We start from the raw sequence: 19,407 nt of genomic DNA, 5'->3' as shown, positions 1-19,407 counted from the left end.
GATTGACATCCTCTGCCCTTTTAAAATGTGGAGGGTTTTTTGGGAGGGGGTGATTGGGTTGTTGTTTTTTTATTTTGATTATGTATTTTGTGGTTTTATATTTTGATTTTATTCTGTGAACCGCCCTAAGACCTCCAGGTATAGGGCAGTATATAAATTCAATTAATATGCAAATAATAATCATAATATGGTGGTCACGTGCGATCCTGCTTTCTGTACTTTTTGCACCTTCAAAAATGTTGGGGTGCTTCATATCACATAACATCCTGCTGAAATCCTGTACTTTTAAAAACATTCTTATTTTATTATTTATTACAGAGCCAGTGTGGTGTAGTGGTTAAGAGCGGTGGACTCGTAATCTGAGGAACCGGGTTCGCGTCCCCACTCCTCCACATGCAGCTGCTGGGTGACCTTGGACTAGTCAGACTTCTCTGAAGTCTCTCAGCCCCACTCACCTCACAGAGTGTTTGTTGTGGGAGAGGAAGGGAAAGGAGATTGTTAGCCGCTTTGAGACTCCTTAGGGTAGTGGTAAAGTGGGATATCAAATCCGAACTACTACTACTACTACATTTGTATACCGCCCTTCATGTGTAGATCTCAGGGCAGTTCACAACATAAAAATACAAGTTAAAAAACACAAAATACTGTACATAATAAAAACAAGAATAGAAACAAACCAGTAACCCCCCCCCACTCCTCCCCACAAATGTTCTATCCAGCACAAATGTCCTGGTTTATTTTTCTCCTGCATTTCTTGAACTATAGCTCCTTCAGACAGTGATAATGTGGTAGCATGGGGAAAGCATCACAGAACAAATGAAAGTAGAAAAAATCCACCACGAATTCAATTTTTTTAAAAAATAAAAATAAAAATGTGCTGCAGAATACATCTGCAAGAAAACACCATCTGGAGGGGCCCATTTATGTGTACAGCAGAATTCAGACCAGCACCAGTGCCTGTACCACTATGGAATAAGGACCGTAGGGTTTTCATTAATGGTTATTTACAACCAGCCTACCCATCCTATGGAAACGTCTGTTTTTCTCCAGCCACCTCAGTCTAACCTTTCTGGAAACGGGGAGACACAGGGGAGACCCGGAGGCATCTTTCATTCAGAACTTTTGCAAATAGTGAAATAAATAAACTAACATGAAGGAATGCAGAATTTGGTCAGGCAAAAAGAGGAGTTTAACAGAGCACCTGCAGGGTTGTGGGGGCCTCTTTACATGGCTTTGTGGGTCACGAGTTGTGTAGGCCTAGTTCAAGAGTACATGACTGTTTTGACACCACATTTTCCTTCCAGCACTCCAGGTTAGCACACTGGGTCTTGCATACCAGCCAGCTGCTAGCTAAGGAGCTCTCAGATGCTAAGCCATCATACCGATACAGTAATATATTATGCCAAGCTAGACCTAGAACAAATGGCAACAGAGACAAGTAGCTTCTTTGGTGCCACCCCTCCATTTGTTTAAGTTTTGCATACCTGTTTTCACTGCCTTTGTAGGCTCTTCATGACTTTGATGCATGATTTCCCTGTGTGATTTAACCCTATCCTACAACACATTACAATACAATGGCCACACAGGGGAGTGTTGTCAGCACTGAAGGTTTATACACTGAAGGTTTATACAATCCTCTCAGCAGTTGTTTCAGCTGCTGAGAGGATAGTTGAGTAGATAAGCCCGAATACTCAGTAAGAGCAAATAAGACAAATTATGTACAACTGATAAGGAGCAAATAAGACAAATTATGTACAACTGATAAGGGTTTGCCAACCCTCTGGGTCTAATGGGCACATAAGGAATTTTGAGAAGGGCTTTGGTACCAGTCACAAAATGGCTGCCACATCTGAAAGAGCAGAAAAAGAGACAGGGGCACAAAACAGTGCAGGCATACCCACCTCCATCAGCCACCCCATCAGTGAGAGAAATGGCAGTTGCTTCTACATTTGCTCATGGAGAGAAGGACCTTGACCCTCTCATTCGTTCAGAATGGATGAGAGAGTGTCCAGTCCTATCAACCAACGGAAGCTGGGCGTATTTAAGGAGGTGCGTTCAATGCAGGAGAATATGAGCCAGTGCAAAGAGGAACTGAGCAGGAAGAGCAAACAGTCTTTCATGCATTGTGGATTTTTGAGAGGGTATTTATTAAGACCTTCCTTTGGCATCATTGCAGGTACTTGCGGGCACACCAGAATATATAATCCCAATGTTCACACTGGAAAACACATCTGTAGGTGGTAATTGAATATTTAAAAAGTAGGAGCTGAGCTGACCTCCTGGAGCAGGGTGTTTGACATGGGCAGGGGTGTGTGTGTACCACAACAGGAAAGGCACTTATCATTACAATGTTCAGAGGCATAGGTGCACCTCCACCCCCAAATATAGCCCTGCTTTCCTCCCTATGCACACTTACTTGGGAGGAAACTCCATTGCAAAAGTACAACACTAACTCTTGAATAGACATGTACATAATTGCACTGCTAAACATCCCATTGGAGAATGATTCTGTTTTCATAGCAACTAGAACCCTGTTTACTTGCCGGGTCCAAGGCCACCAAATGTGTAGCCTGTGCCTCTTGCTGCCTTTGTCTGGAGATGTACAGCATCATCTGAGAGACAGTAGTACACATTCAGTCATAAAGCTCATCCTCTCTCACCCTCACAGTGTCCAAGAGAGCAGCTATGCCCAGGAAACCCCACTATTCCAGCTCCAGAGGCTGACTTGTGGTACTGACTCCCCTGTTTCCCTCCATTCGTATTTGACATGGGCTCAGTGCCCAGAACGAAGTGAAATACTTAAATTTAGGGGGATGGGGAGAGAGAGGAAAGATGGCAATTTTATTTCTCTTTCTCTGCAGTCCAGAATTCTGAAACGATTCTCTTTTTTTGTGTGACGGTCCAATGTACGAGGCAAAATGGGGAGAGAGGTCAGAACAAGGTGAGTGGACCACATCTGCTTCTTTCTGGGAATTCTGCAAGACGTATCCCCTTCCTTTCACATGACAGCAACCTGATCTGCTCACCAGGCTAAAACTCTTGACAGGATTAGTCTACCAAAAATTCAGGAAACACGCAGTGGTAAAAATGCTTATTTGCTGTTTACCTGTCAGGCCTTTCCAGCCTTTGTTACCAAAATAATGTGGACAAAGAAGTGGGGTCTTTATTGCCATCGCAACCCGTCCAATTACCTCATGGACCTGTAGGGGCTTTGCTGCTCCCTTGATCACATTAAAGCAGCAGAAGGGTAAAGATGAGAAGCAGGAGGAGCCCTGACATGGCGATGTAAAAAATGATCCAATTTGCTTGCCTATCTTTCTAGTTGCAAATGTGAAAACAAACAAACAAATAAACACCCAAACCACCCCTCTCGTGGACACAGAAATTCACAGAAGCAGTAAGGAGGACAGATTCTTCTGCTTTTTAATTTTTTTTAATGGAGATTCACTTAGTCATGCAAAACATAGTGGTGTTTCTCTGCCAGTCTGGTCAGAGTGCTGGACTCATCTGGGAAGCTCAAGGTTCAAATTTCTACTCTGCTATGCAGTTCACAGATGACCTTGGGCCAGTCACTGTCTCTCAGCCAAACTTACCTCACAGGGATGCTGCGAGGATAAAATAGGGAGTGGGCAAACTATGTATACTACCTTGAGCTCCTTGGAGGAAAGGCGGAATAGGAATGCAATTGAATTTAAATAATACATTTGCCCTGATCCAATGGAACATGCAGCTATGCTTGGGGAGGGGGAGCAGCTAAAACACAACCAGTCAGCTGTTTGGGGAAATAGTGAGGGAGGGTAGGAGCCCTGAAATATCAGCATGAATGCACCCTAAAGCTGAGATATTCCAGACCTCCTAAATCCTTACTTGGATATTCCTGTTTTTAGTGTCTGCAACAGTGTTGTTGTGAAAATGAAATGGGCTAACTCCAATATGTGCTGCTCCTTGACTCAAAGTCCTTAATAAAATGAGTAAATAAATAATAGTGAGCAAGAAGAAGAGAAAATCAGGAATCTTAAACGATGGAGTAGTTAAGTAAAATAGAGAAAGGGGGAGGATGAAGAGAGGAAGATAAAGGGGGTGGGTGAGAGAGTACAAGAATTAAGAATTCGCAAGAGACTGCTCCAGGATCTAAGAAGATCAAAAAGAAAACTTGCCCTGGAACCGAAGAACAGGAGATGCAAGTAAACAGGAATATTCAGTCAGTTGGGGCTTGCAGGGGGAGATAAGGGCAGGGGAAAATGCAGAGTTAGCTAATTATAGCCAAAGGGATTAAAAGGAATAAGTGGCCTTTTACAAATATATCTGGGGTGGGGTGGGGTGGGGTGAAGAACGTGGCTGAAGGGTAGTGTTGGTTGGAAGTAAGGGATGAAAAGAAGGAGACGAGGTGGACATGGGAGTCTCAGTGTAACATGGCTATCTCTCCCTGTACTGGAACTCCTTGGATGAAGGCTGGGACATATTCTGGGAATAAATGAATACATGCATGCATGCATGCATAAACAAGAAAGAAAGAAAGAAAGAAAGAAAGAAAGAAAGAAAGAAAGAAAGAAAGAAAGAAAGAAAGAAAGAAAGAAAACTTGTCAGAACATCCAAATAAATTATGAATAGCAAATATGGTGGGGGGGGGGGGAGGAAGATTCAAGCCTGGTTCAGAACTGGAACTAGTTTCAATGCATTCACTTGCCTTAATGGCAGAAAGGTTTTCCCTTCAGTTTCAACCCAGTATGTGGTGCCTCCACATACAGTGATACCTCAGTTTAAGAACAGTCCAGTTTAAGAACGATTCGGTATATGAACTCCACAAAACCGGAAGTAATGTTCCAGTTAGCGAACTTTACCTCGGTCTACGAACAGAAGCCGAACGGTGGAAGGGCACCGGCGGTGGGAGACCTCATTAGGGAAAGTGTGCCTTGGTTTAAGAACGGTTTTGGTTTAAGAACGGACTTCTGGAATGGATTAAGTTCATAAACTGAGCTACCACTGTAGATAGGGGAAATCAGATTTTTCCTGTACTTGGACAGCAATATATATTTATTGTTAAGTCGCACTGGGATGTTTTATTAGAAGCAATTAACAAATGAAACAAGAATATATAAATAATATTTTGCTTCTAGACAATGGAAATATGCCCTCCAGCGGGCATGTCAATTGCAGCTTGAAAAAGCTTCATGGGCAACTGTTAACTAGCAATCATGACATCAATGGAGCTGTGCAACACTGTCCTCACAACATTTGTGTGGCATACTGAGAAATCTGTACAACAGTTTTTAAATGTTCTTTATTTTCAGCTCCTTTGAACTCCCCACTGTGGTATTGCACTGAAATCCTTTTTTAATATCATGCGGCTCATCTTACCAACTGCTTTTCTTGCTTCTTTTCTCTCCCTGATTCCAATATCCTCACGTCTCTTGCCCCTTCCCCATTCCTTACTTGCGGCCAGGATATTGCACTACTATAAGTCTGCCCTGTTAAGGATTACCTTAAAATGTAGGACAAAAGGATACTGATTTGGGTTTGCAGTGTTTTGACACCTGGAAGAGCCGAAAATATATGTGATGCACATCCACGGTTTGCTCACACATTTACATATAGGTCCATAAATGCATATGTAGATTACTTCAACTTCTACATAATTATCTATATATATCTATACATATAGATAGATAGATAGATAGATAGATAGATAGATAGATAGATAGATAGATAGATAGATGATAGATTGATAGATGATAGATGATAGATAGATAGATAGATGATAGATAGATAGATGATAGATGGAGGGAGGGAGGGAGAACCAGGCAGAGGGCCTTCTCGGTAGTGGTGCCCACCTTGTGGAACGCCCTCCCATCAGATGTCAAGGAGATGAGTAACTACCGTATATAACCTTTAGAAGACATCCGAAGGCAGCCCTATATAGGGAAGCTTTTTAAGGTTTAAGGTTTGATTATGTTTTTATATATGTTGGAAGCCGCCCAGAGTGGCTGGGGCAACCCAGTCAGATGGGTGAGGTACAAATTGTTGTTGCTGCTGCTGCTGTTGTTGTTGTATAAATAAAGAAGATTGATAACCTAGAATAGCAGATAGGATTTTCTAAAGCAGGAATTGGGAATTTATGGCCTTTCAAACGTAACTAAACTCCAACTCCCATCAGCCCCAGCAGTGGCGTAGCGTGGGTTGTCAGCACCCGGGGCAAGGCAAGTAATTTGCACCCCCTAACCCGTGGATTTGCGCCCCTAACCCTAACCCCCAGATGTTGCGCCCGGTGCAGCCGGCCCCCCCTGCACCCCCCACGCTACGCCACTGAGCCCCAGCCAGCATGGCCAATGCTCATGAATAATGGGAGTTTTAGTTCAGTAGTATTTGGAGGCTGGCAGGTTCCTCATCCAAAGCATGATAATTATGAAGTCAAGCATGGGTCTTTATTACTCCGGAGCTAAATTGCATGATTGCTCGGGTGTAGCGCCTTTCAATATGAGTAAAAAGAGGGTTGTTGCCTATTATTATTATTATTATTATTATTACATTCTCTCCATTTCTTCTCCCTCTCCCCCCTATTCCTCTGCTTGATTGGAACTTAGTGCCTAACAGTGCAATCCTTTGCAAAAGTTAGCACATTGGTTGGTATTCAATAAGGTTTTACTCAGAGTAGACCTATTGAAATTAATAGATCTGACTTAGCTATGTTGATTCATTTTAGTGGGTTTATTCTGGGTAAACCTTAGCTCAAGACCACCCATGGAGTTCCATGGGGCCTACTACTAGGAAAATGTGTATTATATTGCAGCCTATACACAATTACCCTGGAGTAGGTTCTACTGATTTACTTCTGAGCACACATATCTAGGATCACACTGCCATTCCTCCTACTCCAAGTTTTTTTGGGGGGAATTTGCAAAACAGGAAAAAAATGATGCTAAAAGATGGAAATTTTAGCAATGCAAAAATTAGCTTGAAAATGTGACTCATTAGGTTTGATCCTCTGGTAATATGTTTTATGATGATTAATTTGTTGATTTCTAGGAAATCAATATGTTGATTCCTAAGAAACTTACACAAATGCCTCTCAGAAAAGGAGACTAGGAAACCAGGAAGTTTAATGTGAGAGACTATAAAGTGCCTTCTCACATCCATCTATGTACCACCTAGAAGCAGTGGCGTAGTGTGGGTTGTCAGCACCCGGGACAAGGCAAGTAATTTGCGCCCCCTAACCCGTGATGTTGTGCCCCCTAACCCGAGATGTTGCGCCCGGTGCGGCCGGCCCCCCTGCACCCCCCACGCTACACCACTACCTAGAAGCTGTTGACCTTAAATGTAATTCAACTCAGTATGCTGTGGAGGATTTGGGTTAAGTATATAGCATTCTCCCTGTAAGTCAGCACAGCTTCATTGAAATGTATGGGCTCCGAGTGGACGTGTGCTGCTGAGATTGCTTTTCTGGGAAAGCATACTCAGACCAACACACCTGGAATGTAAACTTCTGCAGTTAAGTTATTCTCCTAGCACGCATATTTCTCACAGAGGACATCCTCTGGTTATCCAGTTTATAAAGAGCTGCAGAACTAACTTTGCCACCTCAGAGACACCCCTTCAGCTCAATCCAGTTTATTCTAAGGGTTTTGTCTTACGCTTGCTTTGGCAATTATGTGAGAATTACCAGCTAATCTAACCTTGGGGGGAGGGGGGGGATTCCTTCCTACTCCTGAATATGTTGATTTGTTAGATGCTCAGCATGTAAATGAGTCTTGTCTGATGAGTCTCCCAGGAATGATTTTCTTTAGCTATTTAAGGCAGGGATGGGGGACCATTGGCCCTTCCCAACATTCTTGGGCTCTGAATCTCATCAAGGCCCAGCCAGGATGGCCAAAGGTCAGGGATGAAAGGGGTTGGAATCCAACCACATCTGGAGAGTGACAGATTCCCCATCCCTGATTTAAGTTCAATGTCAGTGTGTAGTTATGGTCAGTTTAAGAGGAAGAGGAGGGGATCTTGGAATCTTAGGCTGCGGGGGCTTCTTAAATCACTATTGAGGCATCATATTAAATCCCAAGGTTAAAAAAAAGAAATCCCATATACACATGGATGGTGTTGCATGAATGAGATTCCTTCCTTCCTCTTTCTTTCTTTCTTTCTTTCTTTCTTTCTTTCTTTCCTCCTGTTCCTGCCCTGCCCTGCAACAAAGCTATTGTTTATAAAATCTGAAGGTCTTAAACCACCCATTACTGAAATAACCAATTTGTGATTTCTGTGGCTTTATTTGTTTCAGTATTGGCAGCCTTGCTGGTGTCAGGGAGTGTAATCTGCATAATCCCATCTTCTCTTGAACCCACACCTCAGGCCACTCCCTGCATGTCTGGACCACAGCAAGGTAAAGGTGACTATTGTCATGGAACTCAGGTGCCAGTGCCTAGTAGTCTGTCTCTGTATAGCAGATGGGATAATGTTACGCCTTGAAGTGACAATGAGGCTTGGGGGACATTTCTGGGCAGAAGGTCTTTTGTTCTCCCTCTCTACCTGAAGATGTGTCTGTATTCACATTCGCCAGTTTCTTTGTCATCCCCAGCCTTTCTTTATTTCTTTCTCTAGAGCTCCAATAAAACAGAACTTACTGTTTTATCTTCCATTGAAATGTGTTGCTCCACCCCAAGAATGGTTGCAAGATAGTTTCATTTACACAGGGAAATAGGTAAAAAAAGACAAAACTAAAACTGGGTAGCAACATTCATTCAATAAATTTACAGCCCACCCTTCCTCCTGAAAGAACACAGGGTGACAAATATGTCAATAATAAATTACAATTCAAACTTTTAAAAACAACCTCCTAAAAACAATTCAAAACATCCAACATCACCAATTCACAGCAACTAATGTAGGCCTCCCCAAGTATGAAATTGCCAGCAATAAATTCCCATTAGCGCTGCCCTCTCATCATAGCTGTTGGATAAATACAGGACAATAATAATGATATGTAGCATTTAAGTAGGTCTTCTGAGTGTTTAGTGTGCTCTGCTTACATTTTCCCAGTAAACCTTATGGGAACTCTGTAAGGCAGTCAGGATTGTTACTTCTACTGTAAATAGGAGGCCAAGAGGTTAAAATTTGCTTAAGGCTACCTCATGAGATGATGGCAGAAGCAGAACTTCCTGCTTCATAGCTCAGCCACTCTAGCTCTATGGGACGTTTATCTACTTGATGTTAGTCAATGCTTATCTACTTGATGTTAGTCCAGGGTGATATTTTGCCATGGGAGACTCCTTGCTGCCTCTGTCTGTTCACCTGTCTTCTCCAAGCATGCAAGCAGCAACAAGAGGCAGAAGGCGAGTGAACAAGAACAGTGACAGTGGCAATACAGAGGTGAGCACACTCCTAGAGGGAGGCCCATCTTGCTCAAGGGCTCCCACAGAAAACTGACGCCAGCATTGGCAGTTGTACATATTATATCACCGTGTTTGTTGGTTGCCATTGTGAATGTTGAATCTTAGCTAACAGAAGACTCCTGCTCATGCTAGACATAAGAATCAGGCCAGAGGCCCTTCTAGTCTAACATTGTGTTCTCACAGTGGCCGATGAATGCCAATGGGAAGCCTGCGACTTGGGATTCCCAGCAAATGGTATTAAGAGGCATGTTCCTTCTGACCGTGGAGTGTCTATTTTGGCATCTATCTGGCAAAACTCTGTTTGGAATAGGAAGTGGTTTCTGACAACCATGCAAGTGTGTACTGAAATTTGAAAATTTAAATATCTGAAATACTTGGGACTGTGCTGTGTCCATAAAGAAATATACAACATCTACCTGTGATAATGTGCACCGTGACATGCATTTTAAAATCAAGAGTGGAAAAGTTGAGAGATGAGAGCTGGAATCCAGCAATGTCCAGAGAGCCGCAGGCCTCTCACTCCCGTGCTATATTCTCCAGTGTGGTCCTGTTCTTTACAGGAGAATTCCACAAGCCCCTTTGCTTTCTCATTCTCTAGATGACACCTGTCATGTAGAGCCTTGAAAGCTCTCACAGCTTCTCCCCTTTAATCCTCCCCCCATCATTACAAGTGCTGGCTGATATTTCTCGTCTCATTTGATCATGGCCTTTATTTCTGCTCTCCAAGGAGCAGGTTTGTGACTGTGACAATAAGAGGTGGCGTTGGGAAGAAGCTGAAAGGACCCAAGCCAAGAACCATCAAAGCTCCAAGCAGCAGCAGCAGCAACAACAACGGAAAGCAGTGCTTTGAATAATCTCATGAATCAAGCATGACATTATCTAGAGTGAAATGCCTGGGAAGGGGTTTCCCATGTACTGCTCTGGCCTGAAAGGTTGAATCCATGGGGACCTTTAAAGCTTTTTTAAAATGCAAAAGACAAAAGCTAAATCAGAAGGAAATGATATTTTATTTAACCTTGGGTGTCTGGGGAGCTAGTGACAGGATCACAAGAGATAATGCCATGGGACTGAGAATAGATAACTCAGCAACATATGGGGCTTTCGCCTAAGCAGCGTTATGTACCACAAAGAAGCCAATTCCACACACACACACCCCACTCTGCCAGGCTTTTGAAATGCTGTCACTCACTTCCAAGGCGTGAGAGCGGAGGATCTCGCAGAATACACACTGCTAGAGGAATGAGTCTGTTTAAAAAATGATAGTGGAATTGCATTGCTTTGAGGGAGCAAGGAATTTGCCTTTGGGAAAGCCGTGCTTCCCACTAATGTATTTACAAATTAGGAGCCGCAAAGCCTGAGTTCCTTTAGGGCACTGGGTTGCAAGTGATAAAGTTCCTTATTGGAGAAATAATCACACCTTGCAGATCTTCTATAACTTGTTGCATACCCTGCAGCAGAGGGTGTGACCACAAGGCATCTGACCTTAGACCCAGTCTACACATTACATTTTTTTTTTTATCTTGCTCTTCCTCCAAAGAGCTAGTGGGATAGAAATGGTTTATCCTCACAACAATCTTGTGAGGTAGGTTAATAAACTAATTGCACATACCTGAATGCAGGTATGTGATTGAATCCCATCCCCAAATAGCAACAGTCTGGAAGCATCCTAAAGGCCTTTTGGAACAGAAAAAAATTAACCTGAAACAACATCAAGAAGAGAGTGAGACAAATATCTCAAGGCTATGCGGTAGCCAAGCCTCAGGTGCCCATGAGACTTACTACAGGGCCTCGCTAGATGATATTGGATACAGACTCATATGATCTGTCATCGGACAGTCACTTAGGTATCCTGGTCCTAAGTCTGGTCTACGTATTATGTGCAAATATGTGTAGTGATACCCCAAATGATTTGTTTCTATTTTTGTGATGATCAGCTTCAGGATGCTTTAGGTTTCTCACAGGTGTGAGAAACCAACAGTTTTGTACCAACTGCATTGGCTGCCTATAAGTTACTAAGCACAATTCAAAGTGCTGTTTACGACTTATGAAGCCCTACATGACTTGGGAACGGGTTATCTGATTATCTGATTGTTCCTTATAATCCTGACACTTGAGATCTTCCACAGAGGCCCTTCTTGCTGTCCCTTCAGTTATTTATAAGGTGTCAACATGTGATTTTTCTGTGGCAGCCTCCCTCCTCTGGAATTCCCTCCCTCAGGAGATCTAGACAGTTGCTTCACTGAATTGCCATCTTGGAACTGAGGCTCCATCTGCACTATACATTTTAAGCAGGATCATACCACTTTAAATCACCATGGATTCAAAGTTCCCTGGGAAGAGAGATTGACTGCAAAAATACTATGAGGATTGTAGCTCTGTGAGGGGAATAGGGGATCTCCTAACAACTCTCAGCACCCTTAACATACTACAGCTCCCAGGATTCCTCGGAGTGGGGAGCCATGGCTGTTCAAAGTGATATGACCCTGCCTTAAATGTATAACGCAGATGGGACACAAGTCAACAAGCAGCCCAGTATTTGTACTTTTTTCTTCATGCCTCTCACCCCTGCTTTGTGCAGCATATTGCCTGCAAGCTTGCTACATTTTTGTGACATTTTGGTTGATCCTGATAAAGGTATTACCCATCTGTGGATTTTGAAGTTTTCACTGCTTGTGAAGAAAGTAAAAAACTTTTAATTCTGACCAGGCTTTTGAGTTATTTGGGTTGCTGTGAGTTTTACTGGGGTTTTTTAATGTTATGTTTACTGTAACTGTATGCCGCTGTTTGTCTTAGGGAGGGAGAGCAGGATATAAATGGTTTCAAAGAAACGAAGTAAGTTTGAACAGAGAAGTGGAAAGGTATGTTGGTGCTTAACTCTCTCCCTGTGCACCATTTCCCAAAGCCGTTTTGGCTGCCTACACATGACACTTTATTCTAGAGCCAATGGAGACCGAGTTCTTGCATTTTCTACTCAGTACACATGCCATCTAGATCTGTTGCATTTTTCTCAGCCTGACCTACCTCATAGGGTTGTTGTGGGGATAATGAAGAGGCGGAGAACTACGCATACCACACAGACCTGCTTGGAGGAAACGAGAGCTATAAATGTAATAATAAACAAATAATGGAAGAAACACACAATACTATTTTACTTGAAACTTCACGCTGTGGCAGATGATGATCATGTGTGTGTGTAGTTTCATGATGAGATTTTTTTTTTTCATATTTCTATTTTGGTTTTAATACAGTTCATAAGGCAAGTTGCCTGAGGAAAACAAAGGATAAGTAAAACTGCAACTAGCTGGGGGTGAGACCATTCTGGGTGGCCTCGGCAACTGTTGCCAAGGGAATCAGCATGCTGGAAAAGTGACAGTTGGGGCAGTGTGGCGGGAGAGAGAGAAAAGAGAAGAAATGGAGAATAAAAATTGTTTTAAGAAAAGTGTTTGTGTTGTAGACACAAATTGTGAAGCTGGAGTGTGGTCACATGCCTTTTCCCATTCTCCAGTGTCCTGACTGTGATTCTGTTTGAGCACCTGAGAGACAACAATCACTGTCTGATACACCTTTTCAAATATTTCTGGCTGTGCAGTGCCTCTTAGCAGTTTCCCTGTTCTTAACACCAACTTCTGCTACTGCTTCAACAGCTCTCTCTCTCTCTCTCCTCCACCCCCCAGTGTTGAATCGACTCTTTTATCAATTTCTCTCCCAATCCCCCTAAAGCCTAACCGTCTTTTTCCCCAGGCAATATCTCCATTCTGGTTTTGCATATCTACCCACCCTTTCTCCACTTCTAGGTGCTTGTGGCTTCTTCTGCTGCTTCCCAGGTCATTTTTATGAGGGTTTCAAAAGAACAGAGTTAGAAAACAGAAAAATACCACAGGCAAAATGAAATTGTCGCAGCTTGGAGAAAGTGAAGAAGGTAATTCACAATGCCATATAAAATTTTTTTTTGTCATTAAGAGAAAAGAAGTGATTTGGGGTAAATAACGTGTGTTGCAGCCTACGTGACTCTTGGGCCAGTCACTCCCTTTGTAGTCTAACCTACTTCACAAGAATGTTGCGATGGTAATGTTGGAAAATGAGAAAGAATCATGGAGGCTGCATTTAGCATCTCAGTGGAAAGCTGTGCAGGGTATGTGTGTAAAATTAATAATAGATTTTTTTAAAAAAAAACCTTTTGTGTTGGATTAAATTTATTTCTTTTCTTATTTGTGGGCTGCCTTGTGCATTGTATAGTAGTGGCTAGGCAAGATATTAAAAAATCTTAATAGGTAAGGTAAAGATAAAGGGGGATCCCTGACCATTAGGGGTTGTGGCGCTCATCTCGCTTTATTGGCTGAGGGAGCCGGCGTACAGCTTCCGGGTCATGTGGCCAGCATCACTAAGCCGCTTCTGGCAAACCAGAGCAGCGCACGGAAACACCGTTACCTTCCTGCTGGAGCAGTACCTACCTATTTATCTACTTGCACATTGGCATGCTTCTGAACTGCTAGGTTGGCAGGAGCAGGGACCAAGCAATGGGAGCTCTGATCGGCAAGCCCTAGGTTCTGTGGTTTAACCCAAGCCACCCGTGTCCCTGATAGGTAGATAGTGACAAAATCAATTCAATTGTCTTACATCAGCTTTAAATGTATTAAGCAAATCTACAAGCAATAGAATATAACTGTTTTGTCTTGGCTTTTGCATATTACATGTGTGGCTGGTAATGGTTTATGGGTACCTCTGTAATATATCCACTTCTGTAATCTGCTGCTAACATGCACATGCAGAAAAAGCATTTCACAGCATATCCCACCATCTGATCCTGGAAACTTACAATCCATTTTCAGGACTGAGCAGATAAGTGATTATGTGTCCACTCTTGCGTGCCACCGATCTTGAATACTTGGAGACTTGTGCAGGGCATGACCCTTGATGCCCGTACAGGCCTTTTAGATTTTCCACTGCCACCAAACCTGTTTGACTGAATTGCAGGTTAAAAAGGCATTGCATCTGTAATTCTTGAGCTTTAAGGAGCATGTCCTTTCCCTTAATGAAATACCCTGCCTGTTCCATTTGTAAAGAAACCAAAGACTCCTAAGGTTTATGATCAAGTTGTAAAGATTTTATTTACCCCATATTTCCTGCTGGGTTATTTATGAGGCATTTTGTCAGACCTCATAAAGCTGCCTAGTAAAACATATTTTCTTACAACAAAAATAAAGTCATTTGTGCAAAACATCTTGGGACTGCAGAGGGCAGACCTGATGGGATACACACACGTTCAGACATCATGGACAGGGGGTACCCCCACTGAACTTGGTTGAGTCCCATTATTTAATTATAGTTTTCAAAGACTAAAATTTAGTAACTAAATCCCGGTATGATGGATTTTTTTTGGGAAATGATCTGTAAAATGGAAAAGAATCATCTATTTAACTGGTGCAAAAATTGGGACTGACGTTACAGAAAACTTTAGTTCATACTAGTGTCTAAAATCTATGCTAACATGTCAAATCTATCTATGCCCTTTATTCTACTTCTTCTCAATCTTCAAGATTTCTTGGTACATCTACAGTTATCAAAAGAACCAGAATAGAAGCCCTCATATATCTGAGGACTGAAAGCTTAACAATACTTCCCTGGGAGTAAGTTCATTGAACTTTAGTCTCTGGATAAACATACATATATGACTGAGCTGCTAATGCAGTAATCGCCAGACTTGGGCTGCATACATAACATACATTTTAAGTGCCTTTAAAGCACATTGCCCCACAAAAAAATTTATAGGACCTCTAGTTTGTTAAGGGCGCTGTGGATTGCACCTCTGTGAGGGGTAAACTACAGTTCCCAAGAACCAGGTGTGTTCATGTGTGTGTGCAGGTGTCTTGGATTTAAAAAAGTAAAACTATTGATTATGTTTAGTTGAAAGTAAGTTCTATTGATTTCAGTGGGAGTTATTTTCAAGCTAAGCATGCTTAATGTTACAGTCCTTGCCCCACTGACTTCAAACTCAGTGGCGTAGCGTGGGGGGTGCAGGGGGGGCCGGCCGCACTGGGCGCAACATCTGGGGGTTAGGGTTAGGGGGCGCAAATCCACGGGTTAGGGGGCACAGATTACTTGCCTTGCTCCGGGTGCTGACAACCCACGCTACGCCACTGTTCAAACTAGTGACTATTTGTTCTTAGAGAGAGGTTTTTAGGGGGGCAGAGGAGGGAATGTCCCATTCTGATGTCTAACTAAAAGTTGTGATCTTCTTCTTTCACTTTAGTCTCTTGAGAGGGCCAGTGTAAAATCCTCTACCGTATATCTGAATGCTTGCAAATCTCACTGGCCTGTCACTCTTCAGAACAGCTGGCTCCTCCGTTCCAAATTTGGCATCAATCCTGTGTCAGGAGTAGAAGAAGGGAGCTTCGACTGAGGGTGATAAGCAAATCAAAGAAGTCAAGTGTAAGTAATGACTCGCAGTGGGTCTCTTCAAACTGCCAGAAGTCAAATTACTCCCATCAGAGGAGCAAAATATAAAGGGGGGGGGGGTGAGAGGAAAAAGAGACAAAGCTGAGCATTAGTCTTTTTCTGTAGCAGAATGTGCTGTTTTACTACTCTTACCCTCCCTGCCAAGTGGCATCAACAGCCAAGTCATTCCCATTGACACAAAGATGCCAGTTGTTGTGAAGCCAGATAAAGACCTTCTGCTGGGCAAGGTCCTTCAGTGATATTTCATTTGAAAAACCAGTGCAAGGCCTTGGGCCTTCCCACTGCAATAGGAGAAGATGAACGGCAAGGACTGTTCTGTTTCTGACTGGGATTCATTTAAATAGGATTTGGGATTCCGAAAAGATTTAGAGGAGATTCTGTCCTTAAGCTTTATTTCTCAGAATCATTTTGTGTGTTCAGAATTGTTAAACCAGCCTCATCCGAACTCCTTTTACTGCCTGGGTGTATGGAACAATCCAGAAAGTAATGTTTCCTCACTGGTTTGGTCTGGTGGTTTCCCTATAGGCTAAATATACTATTTTCTATGATGATCACAGAGTTGAGATCTATCAAGAACTCTGTGCATACAATTAAATGTGGGGATAATCCATGTCAGCGGAAGATTTGGGGCAAATTTCAGTGGTGCCCTGTGCAGTGCTAAAATTCGGTGTGCCACCCCCCCCCACCTCTTGTGCTCTGTTCTATAACATTCTTGTGGCACCTTCCAGAGTTGCCCAGGATGGCAAACAACAAAATGGCAAGACAATACAATTTTAAGACTAAAAATTAAAATATTTAAAACATCCAAAACTATTTATAAACAGCTACATATCTTCATAGCTAATAATTTCAAGGTTGCCAGGAATAGTATCTTTCAGCCATCAAATGCCTAGATAAAGCTGAAGCAAGAATGTTTTGAAATTCCACCTGAATGTTAATAATGAGGAAGATAGCTGCACCTCACTAGGAAGCAGGAGTGCCAACTTGGCCCCGCCACCGTGGGTGCCAGGGACTGTGGGTGCCATGCAGTATGCATAGCCCTGGCACCAAAATTTGTGGGTGTCTGGCCTCTTCATGGGGAATTTTGTGGGTGCTTGGGCCCCCAGGCTTCCAGAGAGATGGCACCTAAGACAGGAAGGGCATTCCACAAGCAGGGAACTACCACCAAGAAGACCCCGCTCTGGATCAGCACCAACCAGGCAGCACCCAGCAGCCGCAGCTCTATCAACAGGGCCTCTCCTTCTGATCGTAGGGACTGAGGTGGTTGATACTGTGGGAAGGGCTCTTTTGGGTACTTGGATTCCAAGCCATTTAGAGCTCTGTATGCTAGTAATAACAACTTGAATTGAGCCCAGTAGCTCACTGCAGCCAGTGTAACATTTTCAGGACCTGTGATGCATTGACCCATCAGACTGTCCCACCCACCAACCTAGCAGCCTCAATTTGACCTAACTGCAACTTCTGGGCTGCCTTCAAGTGCAGCCCCAAGTAGAGTGCATTGTAGTAGTCCAGATGGGAGGTCACTAGAGCATGGACATATAAAGGGCTATCTGTTCCAAGTCTGGTATAAAGAGCTTTTCAGTTCAAGTCTGGTTTAAACCATAAGAAGGGAAACAAAGCACCTTGAATTTTCCCATCAACAGTTAACACTTAAGCAGCACATAGCTCATCTGGTTATGGTCTTCCCCAATATGGCAAGATGTATTGTATTTATGTTTAAATTATACAAATTGTTTCTAAATGTGCATCAGTACCTATAAATTAGCATATGCAAATTTGATGCATTTTTTGTCATCTTTGTTCTCTTTTTTGGTGATGTGTTTCCTCATTTTGGGTGACACAGAATGGACATTCTATGTACAATAGCAAAAAGAAGAGTTTGTGAATCTTTCCATTACATTCTCAATAAAATAAATAAACATTTAAGCCTCTAGACTCTCAAGTGACATATACAGAGACTAAATATATGCTGAAGCTCTAAGTCCTTGGATTAGTTTTGTTTCCTAGAAAAAGAAGCTGAAATTTCTCTTCTTTCAGTATCAATCACACCAGTTTTTCTCCTGAAGAGTTCTTATCATCAATACCATTGCTATATTTACAAAGCTGCTCTTAAAGAAAACAGAAAAAAATTAGTTTTGTTGGCACTTACACAAAAATGTAAAGAATGCAAGCAGTAAAAAAAAAAAAAATCCCTAGCACAAGCCTGTAGGAGTTTCCTTAATGCATATTTACATTTCAGAAAGTAACTGCTTGCCCACATTGCAGAGTGTTTAGGGAACGTCTTAGCCTTTGTTAAAACTGGACAATAGGGCGCGACAGAGAATAATTTTGCTCAAGCACAGATCAATGCATCCAAATGGTTAGAGTTGTGCTTTTCAAATTTACCACCTTAGAGAACCCTTTCCACTTCAATTTATCTGCGGAGGAACCTCTGTGAGTTTCAAAGGATTTTGGGATATGTCAAAGGCTGTAAAATTAGCTTACATGGGAGTTTTGGTCTGTCTGGCCTATTGACACTAGTGCTGTTAGGTAATTTTAGACTCTGAAATTAATAGCTTTACGGGGCCCCTGTCTTTAGATAGGAATCCCATTAATTCACAAAATTTAGAAAGTGGTATACCAGCCCTGCAGCATTTTTGGGCACTTCTGTTCATTTTGCTAAATGGGGCCTGGACATCTCCCCCAAAGTCCTGCCCTGACAGCACCATTGCTTATTGGGCCTCATTGTTGCTCCTTGCGAACCCAAAGTACGCAAGAGGGAAAGGAGTAGCAGAAGGTAGATCTACTTCAAGTTCTCTGTGATTTATGCGAGGTGGCCTTTGAGAAGGGCCCCCAAATGTCAGTTTGTTCAGGATACAGTAGCTAGGCTGTCAACAGGGACAAAAGACCCTGTTCACATCATACCAGTCCTTGCCCATGAGCATTGGCTGCCAATATGTTTCCTAGCAATTCAAAGTGCTGCTTTTAATCTCTAAAGACCATGGCTTAGGGCCCTAGTACCTGAAGGATTGTCTCTTCCCATCATAACCTGCAAGAGAGATTCCCCTGGTGGGGCAGAGCTGCAGTGGTATCATCCAGGAAGCAGCATCACTGCCATGTACCTGGAGGGGTCAGACACTGCTGAAGTTGGGACTGATTGGGTGTGCCAGCAGAGCTAACCTGGTGCTCCTGTTGGTGCATCTGTGCAGCCTGAACCTCAGTTTCCTTGCCCCTTCCCTTCCTGGTACATTGCAGTACTGGTGGGAGGCTATTACTGCAGTTGTGAGTTGAGGACCCGCCACCCACATAGGAGTATAAGACGACACAAAGACACATTATTTTAGGTTAATGGGCAAAATTAGGCCACAACTTTTACTGGTTACAGCATGTGAGTAGCATTGGCTTAGGCGTTGGATGAAACAGCAATACAAGACTCCACCCCGCACAGCCGGGAGTCATATCAGGGTTAACAACCAATGGGAGGAGCTTGTTGATGCAAATACAACTGGGAGCTCCCCCATGACCTCACCGGGGGAAGTGCCATTGCCCTAGCCACCAGCAGGGCATTGGACAGGACCCATGACCGCCGGATTCC

General features: G+C 42.9%; 1 long non-coding RNA gene across 1 annotated transcript; it reads left to right on the top strand.

Moving 5' to 3' along the window:
- Positions 1-12,728: 12,728 nt before the first annotated feature.
- Positions 12,729-17,759, top strand: LOC308581702. Its single transcript, XR_014005192.1, has 2 exons — positions 12,729-13,509; positions 15,628-17,759. It is a non-coding gene; the product is annotated as an uncharacterized lncRNA (long non-coding RNA).
- The last annotated feature ends 1,648 nt before the right edge of the window (positions 17,760-19,407 follow it).

This window comes from Podarcis bocagei (assembly GCF_964188305.1).
Source record: "Podarcis bocagei genome assembly, chromosome: 2".
NCBI lineage: Eukaryota > Metazoa > Chordata > Lepidosauria > Squamata > Lacertidae > Podarcis > Podarcis bocagei.
Note: the sequence above shows the minus strand (reverse complement) of the source record. Positions and strands in the feature narration are given on the sequence as shown.